Source organism: Rhinopithecus roxellana, chromosome 12, assembly GCF_007565055.1.
Source record: "Rhinopithecus roxellana isolate Shanxi Qingling chromosome 12, ASM756505v1, whole genome shotgun sequence".
In the NCBI taxonomy this organism is placed as follows: Eukaryota; Metazoa; Chordata; class Mammalia; order Primates; family Cercopithecidae; genus Rhinopithecus; species Rhinopithecus roxellana.
The window spans coordinates 81,909,009-81,924,710 of NC_044560.1; the positions used below are offsets into that span (position 1 = coordinate 81,909,009).

Here is a 15,702-nt window from a genome sequence, read left to right on the forward strand (position 1 = left end):
CTATCTTTTTTCTTTACCTTAGTTCATTACATTACTAAAATGGAGAAAAATGAAACTGTGGAATATCTGACAGTTGCTCCACTGTAGGAATACATAATTGGTTCCGAAGGCCATCCTTAACTCCTGCAAGGTGCTCTATATTCTTGGGTTTCTCTTAGGAAGTCTTGTCTCCAGACTCCAGAACTCTACAAACCGTGTGTGTGTGTGTGTGTGTGTGTGTGTGTGTGTGTGTGTGTGTGTGTGTGTGTGTGTGTATAAATATATATAACTCTCTCTCCATATAAAACTCTCTCTATATAACTCTATATATATAGTGTTACATATAGCTATATATGTACATATAATATATATATTTTATATATATATAAAATATATATGGTTTGTAGAGTACTAGGTGATGCAAAAGTAATTGCGATCTTTGCTATAACACACATCATTCTTATATGAACACTATCATGGTGACTTAGAAGTCCAGGTTTTCAGACTAATTTCTATAGTGGTCCATGTAAACAAAACAGGTGAGACTGGTCCTGGTCCTTGAAACTGCTTTTATCCAACAGCAGAATTCCCTGAAAGTGTGGTGCTGGCTAAATGTAACACAGGGAGAGGGTGAGCCTCTATATTAAACACCTAGTAGTCTAAAGGTAGAAAGTCACCACTGGAGAACAGCACATACAAATATTTTAGTGTTTTGGCAAGAAAGACACCTCACTGTACATTATCATGTGTAGGAGTAGAAAAATGTACATCTTTGACTCCAGAAAATCCACCACTGACTCAGCAATACTTTTCAACAGCCAGTGCTGTTCTCAGCCCCACTGCCTGTATTTTGGATTGTAAGAGAATCACCATAGGTACCAATAGGTTTCAATTACCTCTTGACAGAGGATATAATACTTTTCAGCCTGACAGCCACAACCTCCAAAGCACCATCAAACTTGGATGACTCAGGACCTAGCTTTAATGCCATCTGTCATATGACTCATGACATGTACACGCAATTTCTACCCCAGCTCTAAGTAATGACAGATGTTATCCATTCTGGAACCATCTTCTTCTAGTGCAAACATTACCCCAGCAAAGCAGGCCACATGCCCATCTTGTTTTCCAAGTGCCCACGGATCCATTCTTTACTAAAGATAAGACATCCATGGGAGTTCCTGTTTTTTCACAGCCTCAATAACATCATCACGCATCTTTCTCCATTCATAGTCTGTTTTATCTGACATCAACCATGCTCTCAGTAAGTATTCATAAAAACTGTCTCCAAGATCACCAAGTGATGTGTGATACCGACCCCAGCGCCCTGTTCTTGGGTTCAAACAATTTGGATAAAGACCATTTGGACAATCCATTTTCTGAAGCAGTTTCTGCATATACATGACCTTGTTGTAGTAAACCAGGTCTGCTGTCAAGTAGCTGAGGTGGACGAACTCCATATGCACTGTACCAGATTCAGCCAGAATGCTGCTACATGCAGGCCCCTAGCCTCAGTTGCACCCTACTCCACTCTGTAAATGTACCATTGTCCAGGGAATCCCAGTGGATGTGTGAAAGGCAGAAAGAAGTTTCTTAGCCAGTTGCACAGCTTTAATATTGAATATCTCCTTTCCTGAAAGGTGATACGCTGCAAGTAGGCCTTCACTAAACTGAATGCTGACTTCAAACACAAACACCTCTGAATTCACACTGACCTCAAGGTTGTCTTAAACAATCTTTGCACATCTAGGAATTCAGCATGGAGCCCCATGATATAAGGGGTATCCAAAGCATCTACAATGGTAGCACCCATTTGTGAACTTTGAAATGTTAGTGGTACATCCTTTCCTTTTAATAGGTCTGAGTTCATTATGTCCCCACCTGTATGTCCTATAATTATCCTAGACATGTTTCATGCTCTAATTTTTTTTTCCCTTTTCTGATGTTGTCTTTGGGGTCTCCACCTTTCATGCCTAAAAAGTTTGGAATAGGAACTGGCGGCAGCGGCTTGTTCTCTGTCTTCATTTCTTGGACCTTATTTTTCTCTGTCTGAATTTCTGCTTGGATTTCCTTGCTTGATTTTTCTTTTTCTTTTTTTTTTTTTTTTTTGAGATGTGGTCTCACTCTGTCACCCAGGCTGAGTGTTGCACTGTCATCAGGACTCACTGCAGCCTCCACCTCCCAGGCTCAAGCAGTCCTCCCACCTTAGACTCCAGAATAGCTGGAATTACAAGAGGGCACTACCACACCTGGCTAGTTGTTGACTTTTTGTGGAGATATGGTCTCATCATGTTGCCCAGGCTGGTCTCAAACTCCTAGATGAAAGCCATCCTCCAGACTTGGCCTCCCAAAGTGTTGGGATTACAGGTGTGAGCCACAGCCCAGGCTGTCTGACTTTCTCAACTTTTCTTTTGTCTCTTCCAGGGCCTTCTCATGATCAGCTCGAATTTTATGTCTCAGAGGTTCTTCTTCTTCCCTGTGTGTATGTTAATCGAGTGCATAGATCAGGAAGACTTCAGGGTTTTTAGCCCCTTTGCCAGCTACTACATGAGGAATTAACACATCGTCTGAACCCAGATCAAAGCGTTTGTGTTTTGAGAAGCCTAGAATTAAAAAGAATGCCCCCAAACACCGGATGATGAAGGCACTAAAAATAAGAGTCTTCGCAGAAAGTCTCAAGGTAGCGCTGTGATGTCAGGAGGACAGCCCCAGGTTCAGAGGTGGGATCCTACGTCTGGAGAGGGCAGCAGGGCTGGGGTAGTCATCGTTTATGCTCTTGAAGACAATACTCCATAAAGTTCTCATCTTATAGTAAATGCACGATACACTTAACTGTCTTCAAAATATTGGCAAAAATGGAAAAATTCAATTTTGCTCCACTTAAAGGACTGCCGCGCTTCTTCACAGGCACCGCTTTGACGCTCCTCCAATTCCGTTCAGAAACGTGAGTGACCCCCCGCCTCAAACGATCACAAACTTATGTCCTACGAGATCTCGTTTGCCCTTTGACTTCCAGGGCCCTATCGGGTTATCAGAAGACTCTTCATTCCTAGGGGCAGATCAGAGAAGTCACACCGGAAAGGAGCTACCCCTTGGGGAGGTGCTCAAGGGTGGTCTTCTGCCCCAAAAGGGAGTCTGGCTAAATCGGAGGAATTGCAGAAGGTTCACCATCTCCTCCGGTACTTCTATTCCAGAATCTTTTAACCTTAGTGGTGGAAAACATAAGGGTCTCCACCGAAGCCTGAAAACCGGAAGGAAGGTTTCCCGCTTCCGGGAGGCCAAGACAGAGGCGCTGAGGGAAGGAGCAGGAAGGGACCGGCCGCCCGCGCTTCCCGACGCTGCCAGGCAGTCTCCCGGGCCAGACAGAGCTCCGAGGCTGCCTCCGGGCAGTCACATCCAACGTACCTGAGCCCGGCCAGCCGCTGGCGCTGTCGCCGCTTCACGGGCCTGTCCGGACGGATCTTCCTCCTCCTCCGCGGCCCCGAGAAGCTCGGCGTCCAGGCAGGGAAGGCGCGGCGGCTCCTGCGGTTGGTCAGTTCACCAGGTGCCTGCTCCCGAGCGAGTTGCCACCGACTCCGCCGCGCCCGGCCGAGCCCCGCGTTCCGCAGCGTGCAAAGGAGCGGAGCAGCGACCTGTGCTCCGAGAGCCCGGGGCCCGCGCCTGCCCATTCCTCGCGCAGCCGTGGGGCAGCGAGTGGCCCCGGGCGCGCGCGAGCAGCCGCTTCTCGTGCGGGCAGAGGCCGGCCCCTTGTCCTTGGCCAGCCGCCGTGGGGGCCTCCTCCGCGCCGCCTAGCGTGGTGCCCGGTTCGGCCTGGCTGCTGCTGCTGAGAGTCGGCGCCCACGAGCAGAGCTACGGCCCGGCCTCTGCCTCCCCAGTGGGCGCGGAACAGCTGCGGGGCCACACGAGCCCGGCGCACGCAAGGAGGAGATGGAGGGCGGGGCTGATGAGGCACCCCCCGAAGCCGCCGCGACACGCTAGTGGGCGGTGCCAGCGGTTGAGCGTGGGGCGCGCTCCCTGGAGTCCACAGTTAAGTGACACCATCCTGGGTTTGCCTTTCTCTGTCGGGATCATTTCTCTTAGCATGAAGTCCTCCAGGTCAGACGAAAGGTCACAGACGGCGGTTTCTGCCTTCCTCTGGCTGAGTATATTTCATTAAATATATATCCTGCGTTTTCTGTATCCAGTCATCCCTCTGTGGACTGATAGGTTGTTTCTGTGTCTTGGCTGGTTTAAATAACGCCATAATAAACATAAAGTGCAGATTATCTCTTTAAAATATCGATTTCCTTTCCTTTAGATACATACCCAGAAGTGAGTTGTATTTTTAACTTTTTAAGGAACATCTATATGTTAGTTCATATGTCTGCACCAATTTACATTCACACCAACAGTGTACAAGGACTTCCCTTTCTCTACACGCACTGCAACAGTTGTTCTCTCTTGTGAGGTGTTGGTGACTATTTTTAGTAATAGTCATTGTAGCAGAAGTGAGGTGGTATCTCATTGTGGTTTTGATTTGAATTTCCCTGATAGTGATGTCAATCAAGCACCTTTGTGTATTTATACCTGTTAGTAACTTTTTTATTTTTTTGAAAAAAATGCCTATTCGGAAGATATACCTGTTTTTATTTGGGTGGTTCTTTTTTTTCTTTCTTTCCTTTTTTTTTTTTTTTCTTTTGCTATTAGATTGAGTACCATATATATTTTGAATACTAACCTCTCATTAGATTATGGTTTGCAAATATTTCTCCTATTCTGTGGGTTACCTTTTCATCTTGTTGATTGAGTCCTTTGCTGTGCAGAAGCTTTTTAGTTTGATGTAATACCATTTGTCTATTTTTTATTTTTTTGCCCGTGTTTTGTGGTATATCCAAAAAATCTTTGCTAAGACAAATGTCAAGGAGCCTTTCCCTGTTTTCTTCTAGGAGTTTTGTAGTTTCAGATCCTACACTTAAGCCTTTAATCCATTTCAAATTGATTTTTGTGTGTGGTGTAAAATAAAGAGTCTAATTTCTTTTCCTTTCTCCTACCTTCCTTTTTTTCCTTTTACTTCTTCTTCTATTTTTTTTTTTTTCTTGCATGTGAATATCCAGTTTTTCAAACGTCATTTACTGAAGAGACTATCCTTTTTCCATTGTGTCTCCTAGGCAACTTTGTCTAAAATAAATTGACCTTAAATGTGTGGGTTTATTTATGGGCTCTTTATTCTGTTCGATTAATTGCTATGTCTTTTCTTAGTATCATGCTGGTTTGATAAATATATCTTAATAATATAATCTAAAAACAGGAAGAGTGATGATTCCAACTTTGTTCTCTCTCAAGAGTGCTTTGGCTGTTTAGAGCTTTTTGTGGTTCCACACAAATTTTAGAATTATTTTTATTTATTCAGAAAAAGGTGATTGGAATTTTGATAGGAATTGTATTGAATTTGTAGTTTGCTGTAGGTGGTATGGTAATTTTAACAATATTGATCATGAATGTGATACATATTTTCTATTATTTTTGTCTTCAATTTCTTTCATCAATATTTTATAGTGTTGAGTGTCTAGGTCCTTCAAACCCTTGGTTAAATATCTTCCTAAGTGTTTTTTTTTTAAATACTATTTAAATTGGATAGTTTTCTTGACTTCTTTTCAGGTGGGTCATTATGATGTAAAGAAGTGCAACTGATTTTTGTGTTGATTTTGTACCTAAAACTACTGAATTTATTCCTTAGTTCTAACATTTTTTGTGGAATTTGTAGGGTTTTCTATGTATAGGATCTTGCTATTTTCAGGGATAATTTTACTGCTTGTCCTCTCATGTGGATGTCTTTTGTTTCTTTCTTTTTCTGTTTTTTCCTTGCCTAATTGCTCTTGCTGGTAGTTCCAGTGCTGTGTTGAAAAGAAGTGGTGACAGTGGGCATTCTTGTCTTGTTCCTGATTTTGGAGGAAAAGCTTTCAGTTTTCCCTGATTATTATGTTAACTGTGAGTTTCCATAGATGGCCTGTACTATATTGAGGAAATTTTCTTCTATTTCTAATTTGCCAGGAGTGTTAGAGTTTTTTCAAATTTTGTTTTTGTATCTACTGAGATAACCATGTAGTTTTTATCTTTCTGTTAATGTGCTGTATCCTTTGATTGATTTGTCTATGCTGAAATTTTTGCTATAGGGAATGGAAAGCTATCACAAGATTTTTATAAAGGATATTTTGGATAAGTCCCCTCAGACCACTGCTAGGGAATGGGTTCTCGAAAAATAAATATGGAGAAAAAGTTTCGCATGTTGCTGTAGGGATGATATTGGCTTGTAGGAGAGCCTATGGGGTCGGAGAAAAAGGGATGGATTTAAAAATTATTGGAATGGTAACCTAGCCTCAAGGAGAGGAGAATTCTCCATGCTCCTTTCTTTTCTCATGTCTTTGATTTTTGCCCCCTTGAAAGTTAACATGATTGGTTAGATTTCAGGACAGAATAAAGGAATTATTTCTAGAGATTAATATTTTAAAGTATTACAATTACACCTGAGTCTGGTTTTCCCCTCTCCTCCTCCTCTCTCTCTTCCTTTTTTCCTTTTTCTTTTTGTTTCATTGTTTTTCTTCCTTTCCTCTATGCATTAACGCCACCAAAGAGTCTTGGAGAGTTAGTCTTGTTCTCACCCTCATACTCCGTGTCTTTTCCTATGTCGTTTTCCCTATGGCACTGTTGGAGGTGCAAACATGAGGTTGATTATATTCAAGAATCATGCTTGCGGAAGGGAGGAGAAACAGGATAAAGGGGCTTTGACTCAGTACTCCTTCAGTCTACTATCATAAGAAAAAGGAGATTTCCAAAGAATTCAGACCAGATCTCTAGTTTATTCAAACCTGAGTCAAAGCCTCATCTAATAATAAAGTTACTTTCTCTCTTTCTCTTTTTTACCTTTTCGTACCTACATCTCCTTTAAATTAATTTTATAGAGAAATAATTGGTTTGAAAAATAATTCAGATATTTTTGTGTCCTTTGAAACAATATTACCCTAAGAACACCTACATATTCTTTGCAGCCTTAAGTTAAATAACGCATGCCTTATTCATAACATGTTATAAAACAGCTGTTTAAATAAGATTTATATGCATTGAATTGTAAAAGGGCCCATAAGATATTGTTATTTGACTAAAAATTGTAAAGTAAAAGAAGTAGAAGCATTATAAAAATCCACAAACCTTCACACCAAACTTTGAATGGTCAGTAATATTCACTTAGGGGTGAGTGTGGAAACAGTGATGGATTTTGACAAAGATAATTTTATATTTTACTTTATGGAATTCTTTTGTTTAAGTTATTTTGAGATATTGAAAAAATATTTTATATATAAATATTTTATGAGAAATGTTAATATGATTATTAATATAATGTAATATTAATATTAATATATTTCTAATATACAGTATGAGAAATAAATATTGGTAGATTAATATATTTCTCATATATAAATGTTAATATTTGCTTTTATGCATAAGAAATATTTTATATAGATTTATATAAAATTTATATATTTATATGCATATATGTATAAATATATAAATTTCCATTTTTATTTTAGATTCAGTGGGTACATGTGCAGGTTTGCTACAAGGGTAAACTGTATGATGCTGAAGATTTAGCTTCTGTTGATCCAATCATCCAGACAGTGAACATAGTACCCAATAGGAAGTTTTTCAGTTCTTGTCCTCATCCCTCCTTCCCTCATTTTGGAGTCTTCAGGGTGGGTTATTCCCATTTTTATGTCCATCTGTATCTGAGATTTGACTCCCACTTATAAATGAGAACATGCAATGTTTGATTTTTTTTTCTGTGTCAATTTGCTTAAGATACTAGCCTCCAGCTTCATCCATATTGCTGCAAATGACATTATTTCATTTTTTATGGCTGTGTAGTATTTCCTGATGAATATGTACCACATTTGTTTATTTCAATGGCTTTTGGGGTGCAGGTAGTTTTTGGTTACATAGCTAAGTTCTTTACTGGTGATTTCTGAAATTTTACTGCACATGTCACCTAAGCAGTGTACACTCTACCCAATATGTAGTCTTTTATCCATCACCTCCCTGTCAACATTCCCCACCAAAGTTCATTATATCACTCTATGCCTTTGCATCCTCATAGCTTAATTCCCTCTTATACGTGAGAATATATATTTGGTTTTTCATTCCTGAGTTACTTCACTTGAAATAATGGCGTCCGGCTCCATCCAAGTTGCTGCAAAAGACATTATTTTGTTTCTTTTCATGACTGAGTAGTATTTCATGCTCTCTCTCTCTGTATACATATATATATACACACACACATATATACGTATATATACACACACACATATGTAGACACACACACACACACATATATACACACACACACACACCACATTTTCTTTACTCATTGATAAGCTGACACTTGGGTTGGTTTCTTATCTTTGCAGTTGTAGATATCGATCTTTCCCTCACATACTAAAGAACACAACTGCAAATGCAATGATGCACAAAGGAGCCATGCATCTGAGAAAGAACCTGTCTACCGCCCATGGCTCTCAAGTGCCAAATAATGCAAAATAGCCCAAACTACAACACCAAAAATAACTTTTACTCACTCTCTCCCTCTGTAAACCAAAATCAGGAATTCAACAACAAACATTCTATGTACAGCCTTATCCCTCTGAAATTTTCCAGGAGTGAAGCAAACTGACTATACTAAACTTACACCACAGTTAAAGTAATAGCAGCTCTCCCAGATGAGAAAGAATAAGCACAAGAACTCTGGCAGTTAAAAAAAAAAAAAAAAAAGACTGTCTTTTTACCTCAAAACAAGCCCACTAGCTCCCCAGCAATGCTTCTTAACTAATCAATTGTCTGAAGTGACAGACATAGAATTCAGAATCTGGACAGCAAGAGAGCTCATTGAGATCAAGGAAAAAGTCGAAACTCAATTCAAGGAAGACAGGCAATTCAGTAAAATGATTAAAGAGCTAAAAGACAAAATAGCCCTCTTAAGAGAGATCCAAACTGAACGATTTGGGATGAAAAATTAACTATAAGAATTTTATAATACAGTTGGAAGTAGTAACAGTGGAATTGATCATGCTAAGGAAAGAATCTCAGAGCTTGAAGACCAGTTCTTGAAATTAACTCAGTCAGACAAAAATAAAGAAAGAAGCATTGAGGAAAATGAACAAAGTCTTCAAGAACTATAGGATTATGTAAAGAGATCAAATCTGTGACTCACTGGCATTCCTGAGAGAGGAGAGAGAATAAGCAACTTGGAAAATGTGTTTAAGGTAATAGTTCATGAAAATTTTCCCCAATCTTGCTAGAGAGGTGGACATGCAAATTCGAGAAATACGGAGAAGTCCCACCACATACTATGCAAGATGACCATCCCCAAGGCACATAGTCATTAGATTCATCAAGTTCAATGAAAAAACAAAACAAACTCAAAAAGCCAAAAATGTAAAAGCAGCTAAAGAGAAGGAGCAGGGGCAATTCCTGATCAGGCTAGCATCAGACCAATCAGAAGAAACCTTATAAGCCAGAAGAGATTGAAGGTCTATTTCCAGTGTACTTAAAAAAAAATTCCAACCAAGAATTTCATATCCTGACAAGCTAAACTTCATAAATGACAGAGAAATAAGGTCTTCCTCAGACAAGCAAATGCTGAGGGAATATATTTCAACTAGACTAGCCTTACAAGAGGTTCTTAACAGAAGTGTTAAAAAGCATAGATTAGAAAGAGTAATACCTACTACCACAAAAGCACATTTAAGTGCACAGCTACAGACACAATCACGTCTACACCACAACCAGCTAACAACAGCATCACAGAATCAAAATCACACACATCAAGACTAAACTTGAATATACATGAGCTGAACACCCCATTTAAAAGACATAAAGTGGCAGCCTGAATAAAAAGACAAGATCCAGCCATCTGTTGTCTACGAAAGACCCGTTTCACATGTGATAACACCTACAGGCTCAAAGTGAAATGGTAGAGTCAGACCTACCATGCAAACAGAAAACAAAAAAGAGCCAGAGTTTCTATTCTTATGTCAGATAAAATAGACTTTAAGCCAATAAAAATTAAGAGGGACAGTGAATGGCATTACACAATGATAACAATAAATATATTCAATATTGGAACACCCAGATTCATAAAACAACTTCTTCTTGGCCTATGAACAGACTTAGACAACCACACAATAACAGGGGAGACTTCAACACCCCACTGACAGTGTTAGCCAGATCGTATGAATAAAAAACTAACATTCTAACTGGTGTGAGATGGTATCTCATTTTGGTTTTGATTTGCATTTCTCTGATGGCGAGTGATGATGAGCATTTTTTCATGTGTCTGTTGGCTGTATGAATGTCTTCTTTTGAGAAATGTCTGTTCATATCCTTTGCCCACCTTTTGATGGAGTTGTTTGTTTTTTTCTTGTGTGTTTGTTTGAGTTCTTTGTAGATTCTGGATATTAGCCCTTTGTCAGATGAGTAGATTGCAAAAATTTTCTCCCATTCTGTAGGTTGCCTGTTCACTCTGATGGTAGTTTCTTTTGCTGTGCAGAAGCTCTTTAGTTTAATTAGATCCCATTTGTCAATTTTGGCTTTTGCTGCCGTTGCTTTTGGTGTTTTAGACATGAAGTCCTTGCCCATGCCTATGTCCGGAATGGTATTACCTAGGTTTTCTTCTAGGGTTTTTATGGTATTAGGTCTAACATTTAAGTCTCTAATCCATCTTGAATTAATCTTCGTATAAGGAGTAAGGAAAGGATCCAGTTTCAGCTTTCTACTTATGGCTAGCCAGTTTTCCCAGCACCATTTATTAAATAGGGAATCCTTTCCCCATTTCTTGTTTCTCTCAGGTTTGTCAAAGATCAGATGGCTGTAGATGTGTGGTGTTGGAGAGGATGTGGAGAAACAGGAACACTTTTACACTGTTGGTGGGATTGTAAACTAGTTCAACCATTATGGAAAACAGTATGGCAATTCCTCAAGGATCTAGAACTAGATGTACCATATGACCCAGCCATCCCACTACTGGGTATATACCCAAAGGATTATAAATCATGCTGCTATAAAGACACATGCACACGTATGTTTATTGCGGCACTATTCACAATAGCAAAGACTTGGAATCAACCCAAATGTCCATCTGTGACAGACTGGATTAAGAAAATGTGGCACATATATACCATGGAATACTATGCAGCCATAAAAAAGGATGAGTTTGCATCCTTTGTAGGTACATGGATGCAGCTGGAACCATCATTCTGAGCAAACTATCACAAGAAGAGAAAACCAAACACTGCATGTTCTCACTCATAGGTGGGAACTGAACAATGACATCACTTGGACTCGGGAAGGGGAACATCACACACCGGGGCCTATCATGGGGAGGGGGGAGGGGGGAGGGATTGCACTGGGAGTTATACCTGATATAAATGATGAATTGATGGGTGCTGACGAGTTGATGGGTGCAGCACACCAACATGGCACAAGTATACATATGTAACAAACCTGCATGTTATGCACATGTACCCTAGAACTTAAAGTATAATAAAAAAAAGAAAGAAAGAAAGAAAAAGGAAATAAAACACCAGGGGAAATTGAAAAAAAAAAAAAAACAAAGAATCTCTGGAATTAAGATTGACAGTTGACAAATTGGACTTAATAGACATCCACAGAACACTCCACTCAACAACCACAGAATTATTCTTATCTGCACACGCGGTGTATTCTAAGTTCAACAACATGCTCAGTCATAAGGCAAGTTTCAATAAATTTTAAAGAAATTGAAATTATACCAAGCATAACTTCTAACCACAGTGCAATAAGTATAGAAATGGAAACCAAAAGATCTCTCCAATCTACACAAATACATGGAAATTAAACAATTTACTTCAAATAACTCCTGAGTGGATGCTGAAATTAAGGCAGAAATAAAAATTATTTGAAATTAGTAAAAATGGAACACAACTTACCAAAATCTCTGACATACAGTCAAAGCAGTGTTAAGAGGAAAGTAACCTTCAATGCCTTTAACAAAAAGTCAGAAAGATTTGAAGTTAATAAGCTAACTTTGTACTTAAAGGAACTAGAAAAGAAGAACAAACTACTCCAAAGCTAACAGAAGAAAAGAATTAGTGAAAATCTGAGAAGATCTGAAAAAACCTTGAGACCAGAAAATCCATGCAAAGGTGCAACAAAACCAAAAGCTGGTTGTTTGAAAGGATAAATAAGTTTGATAGACTACAGGTAGATTAACAAAGAAAAAAAAAAGAGAGGGGATTCAAATAAACACAGTACACCATCAGAAATGACACAGGTAACGTTAAAACTGATCCCAAAGAGATATAAAAGATCATCAAAGACTGTGATGGACACCTTTATGCACACAAACTGGAAAATCTAAAGGAAATGGATAATCCCTGGAAATGCACAACTTCCCAAGACTAAGTCAGGAAGAAATAAAAATCCCAAATAGACTAATATCAAGTTTTGAAATTAAATCGGTAATAAAGAACATACCAACCAAAAATAGCCCTGGATCAAATGGATTTGCAACTTAATTCTACCAGATATAGGAAGAAGAACTGACATCAATCCTACTGAAACCATTTCAAAAAAAATTCAAGGAGGATGGACTTTTTCTGTGAAGCCAGTATCAGCCTGATACCAATATCTGGCAGAGACCCAATGAAAAAAGAAAACTTCAGACCAATATCCTTTATGAACATAGACACAAAACTCCTCAACAAAATAGTAACAAATCAAATCCAGCAGAATATCAAAGAGTTAAAACACCATGAACAAGTAAGTTTTATTCCTGAAATGTATGGCTGGCTTAACATGTGCAAATTGATAAATGTGATTAACCACATAAATAGAATAAAAAGCAAAAAGCATATGGCTATCTCAATATATGCATAAAGCTTTTGATAAAATCCAACATCCCTTTATGATAAAACCCTCAACAAAGTAGGCATTGAAAGAATATACCTCAAACTAATAAGCCGTTTATGACAAACACAGCCAACATCTTACTGAATGAGCTTGAACCACTCACTTTGAAAACTGGAAAAAGACAAAGATGCCCACTCTCACCACTCCTATTCAACATAGTACTAGAAGATCTTGCCAGGGCAGTCAGGCAAGGGAAAGGAACAAAAGACACCCAAATAAGAAAAGAATAAGTCAAAGTATCTATCTTCACTGATATTATCATTTTACACCCAGAAAATCCTAAAGACTCTGCCAAAAGGCTCCTAGAACTGATAAATGACTCTAGTAAAGTTTTAGGATACAAAAATCAATGTACAAATAATTAGTATATACCAAAAATGTCCAGGCTGAGAGTCAAATCAAGAACACAACCCCACTTAAGACAATAGCCAGACACAAACACACAAATGCTCAGGAATGTGTGCATTCTGAGATGAAAGATCTCTGTAAGGAGAAATACAAAACACTGCTGAAAGAAGTCAGAGATGACAAAAATAAATGGAAAGACATTCCATGCTCATGGATAAAAAGAATCATTATCATGAAAGTGGTCATATTGCCCAAAGCAATTTACAGATTCATATGCTGTTTCTATCAAACTACCAATGTCGTTCTTTACAGAATTAGAAAAAGTACTATTCTAAAATTCAGATAGAACCAAAAAAAGAGCCCCAAGAACCAAAGCAATCCCAAGCAAAAAGAACAAAGCCAGTGGCATCACACTACTCAACTACAAACTCTACCATAAAGCCATAGTAACCAAAGCAGCTTGGTACTGCTACAAAACAGACACATAGACCAATGTAACAGAATAGAAAACTCAGAAATAAAAACACACGGCTAAAAACCATCTAATATTCAAAAAGGCCAACAAAAGCAAGCAATGAAGAAAGGGCCCCCTATCCAATAAATGATGCTAGGTAACTGACTAGCCATATGCAAAAGATTGATGGTGGACTCTTACCATTCACCATGTACAAAAATTAACTAATGGATTAAAGATTTAAATGTAAGACCTCAAGTTATAAAAGTCCTAGAAAAAAAACCTAGGAAATACTCTTCTTGACTTGACCTTGGCAGAAAATTGTTTGACTACGTCCCCAAAAGCGATTGCAACAAAACCAAAAATAGGCAAGTGGGACCTAATTAAACTAAAGAGCTTCTGCACAGCAAAAGAAAATATAAACGGAGTGAACAGACAACCTACACAATGGGAAAAGATATCCTCAAATTATGCATCTAACAAAGGCCTAATTTCCAGAATTTATAGGGAACTTAACAAGCAAAAATTAATTCCATTAAAAAGTGGGCAAAGGACATGAGCATATTACTTTTGAAAAGACACACAAGTGTCCAAAAAACATGAAAACATGCTCGGCATTACTAATCATCAGAGAAATGAAAATCCAAACCACAATTAGATACCATCTCACACCAGTCAAAATGGCTATTTATAAAATGTCAGGAAATAACATATGCTGGCAAGGCTGTAGAGAAAAGGAAATGCTTATACACTGTTGCTGTGAATGTAAATTAATCCACCCACTCTGGAAAGCAGTCTGGAGATTTCTCAGATAACTTACAACATAGCTGCCATTTGACCTGGCAGTCTCATTATTGGGTTTATATAGAAAAGAAAATAAATTATTCCACTAAAAAGACACATGTACTTGTATGTTCATTGCTATGCTATTCACAATTGCAAAGACATGGAATCAACTCAGGTGCCCATTAATTTGATGTTGGATAAGGAAAATATGATACATATTCTCTATGGAATACTATATAGACATAGAAAATGAGATCATGTCCTTTGAAGCAACATAGATGGAACTGGAGATCATAATCCTAAACAAATTAACACAGAAACAGAAAACCAGATACTACATGTTGTCACTTATAAGTGGGAGCTAACCCTTTAGCACACACAGACATCAATATGGGGACAATAGACACTGTGGACTACTAGAGGGTGGAGGAAGTGGGGATGGGCTAAAAAACTACATATTGGGTATTATGCTCACTACCTGGGTGATGAGATCCACACTCCAAACCACAGCATTACTCAATATTCCCATGTAACAACACACTTGCACATTTGCCCTCTGTATCTAAAAGTTTAAATTTTAAAAAGACAAATGTAAGCATGCTTTCTTTTTTATTTTTAAAGATTTAGTGAGTAGAAGTGCAGATTTCTTACACATATATATTGCATAGTGATGGAGTCTCAGCTTTTAGTGTATGCATCACCTGAATACTGAACATTGTATCTATTAGGTAACTTCTCAACTTTTGCCCACCTCTCATCTTCCTGCCTTCCATAGTCTCCAGTGTCTGTTATTCCACTCTATGTGTCCATGTGTGCCCTTCGCTTAGCTTCCACTTATAAGTGAGGACATGCAGTATTTTATTTTCTGTTTCTGAGTTATTTTACTTAGGATATATAGCCTCCAGTGCCATTCATGTTGCTGCAGAAGACATGAATTCATTCTTATTTATGGACTGAGTATTATTATGTGGTGTGTGTGTGTATATATGTGTGTATGTATATACATATGTGTGCTGTGACCATACATACACACATACATATATGTATATATACATGCATATATGTATACATTCACACATATATACCTGTGTATATATACACACACCTATATACACATATATGTGTATATACACATAGGTATATATATATGCATGTATACC

At 38.4% G+C, this 15,702-nt stretch overlaps 1 pseudogene; it reads right to left on the reverse strand.

Moving 5' to 3' along the window:
• Positions 1-549: 549 nt before the first annotated feature.
• On the reverse strand, positions 550-2,744 carry LOC104656164 (annotated as a pseudogene).
• Positions 2,745-15,702: the final 12,958 nt, after the last annotated feature.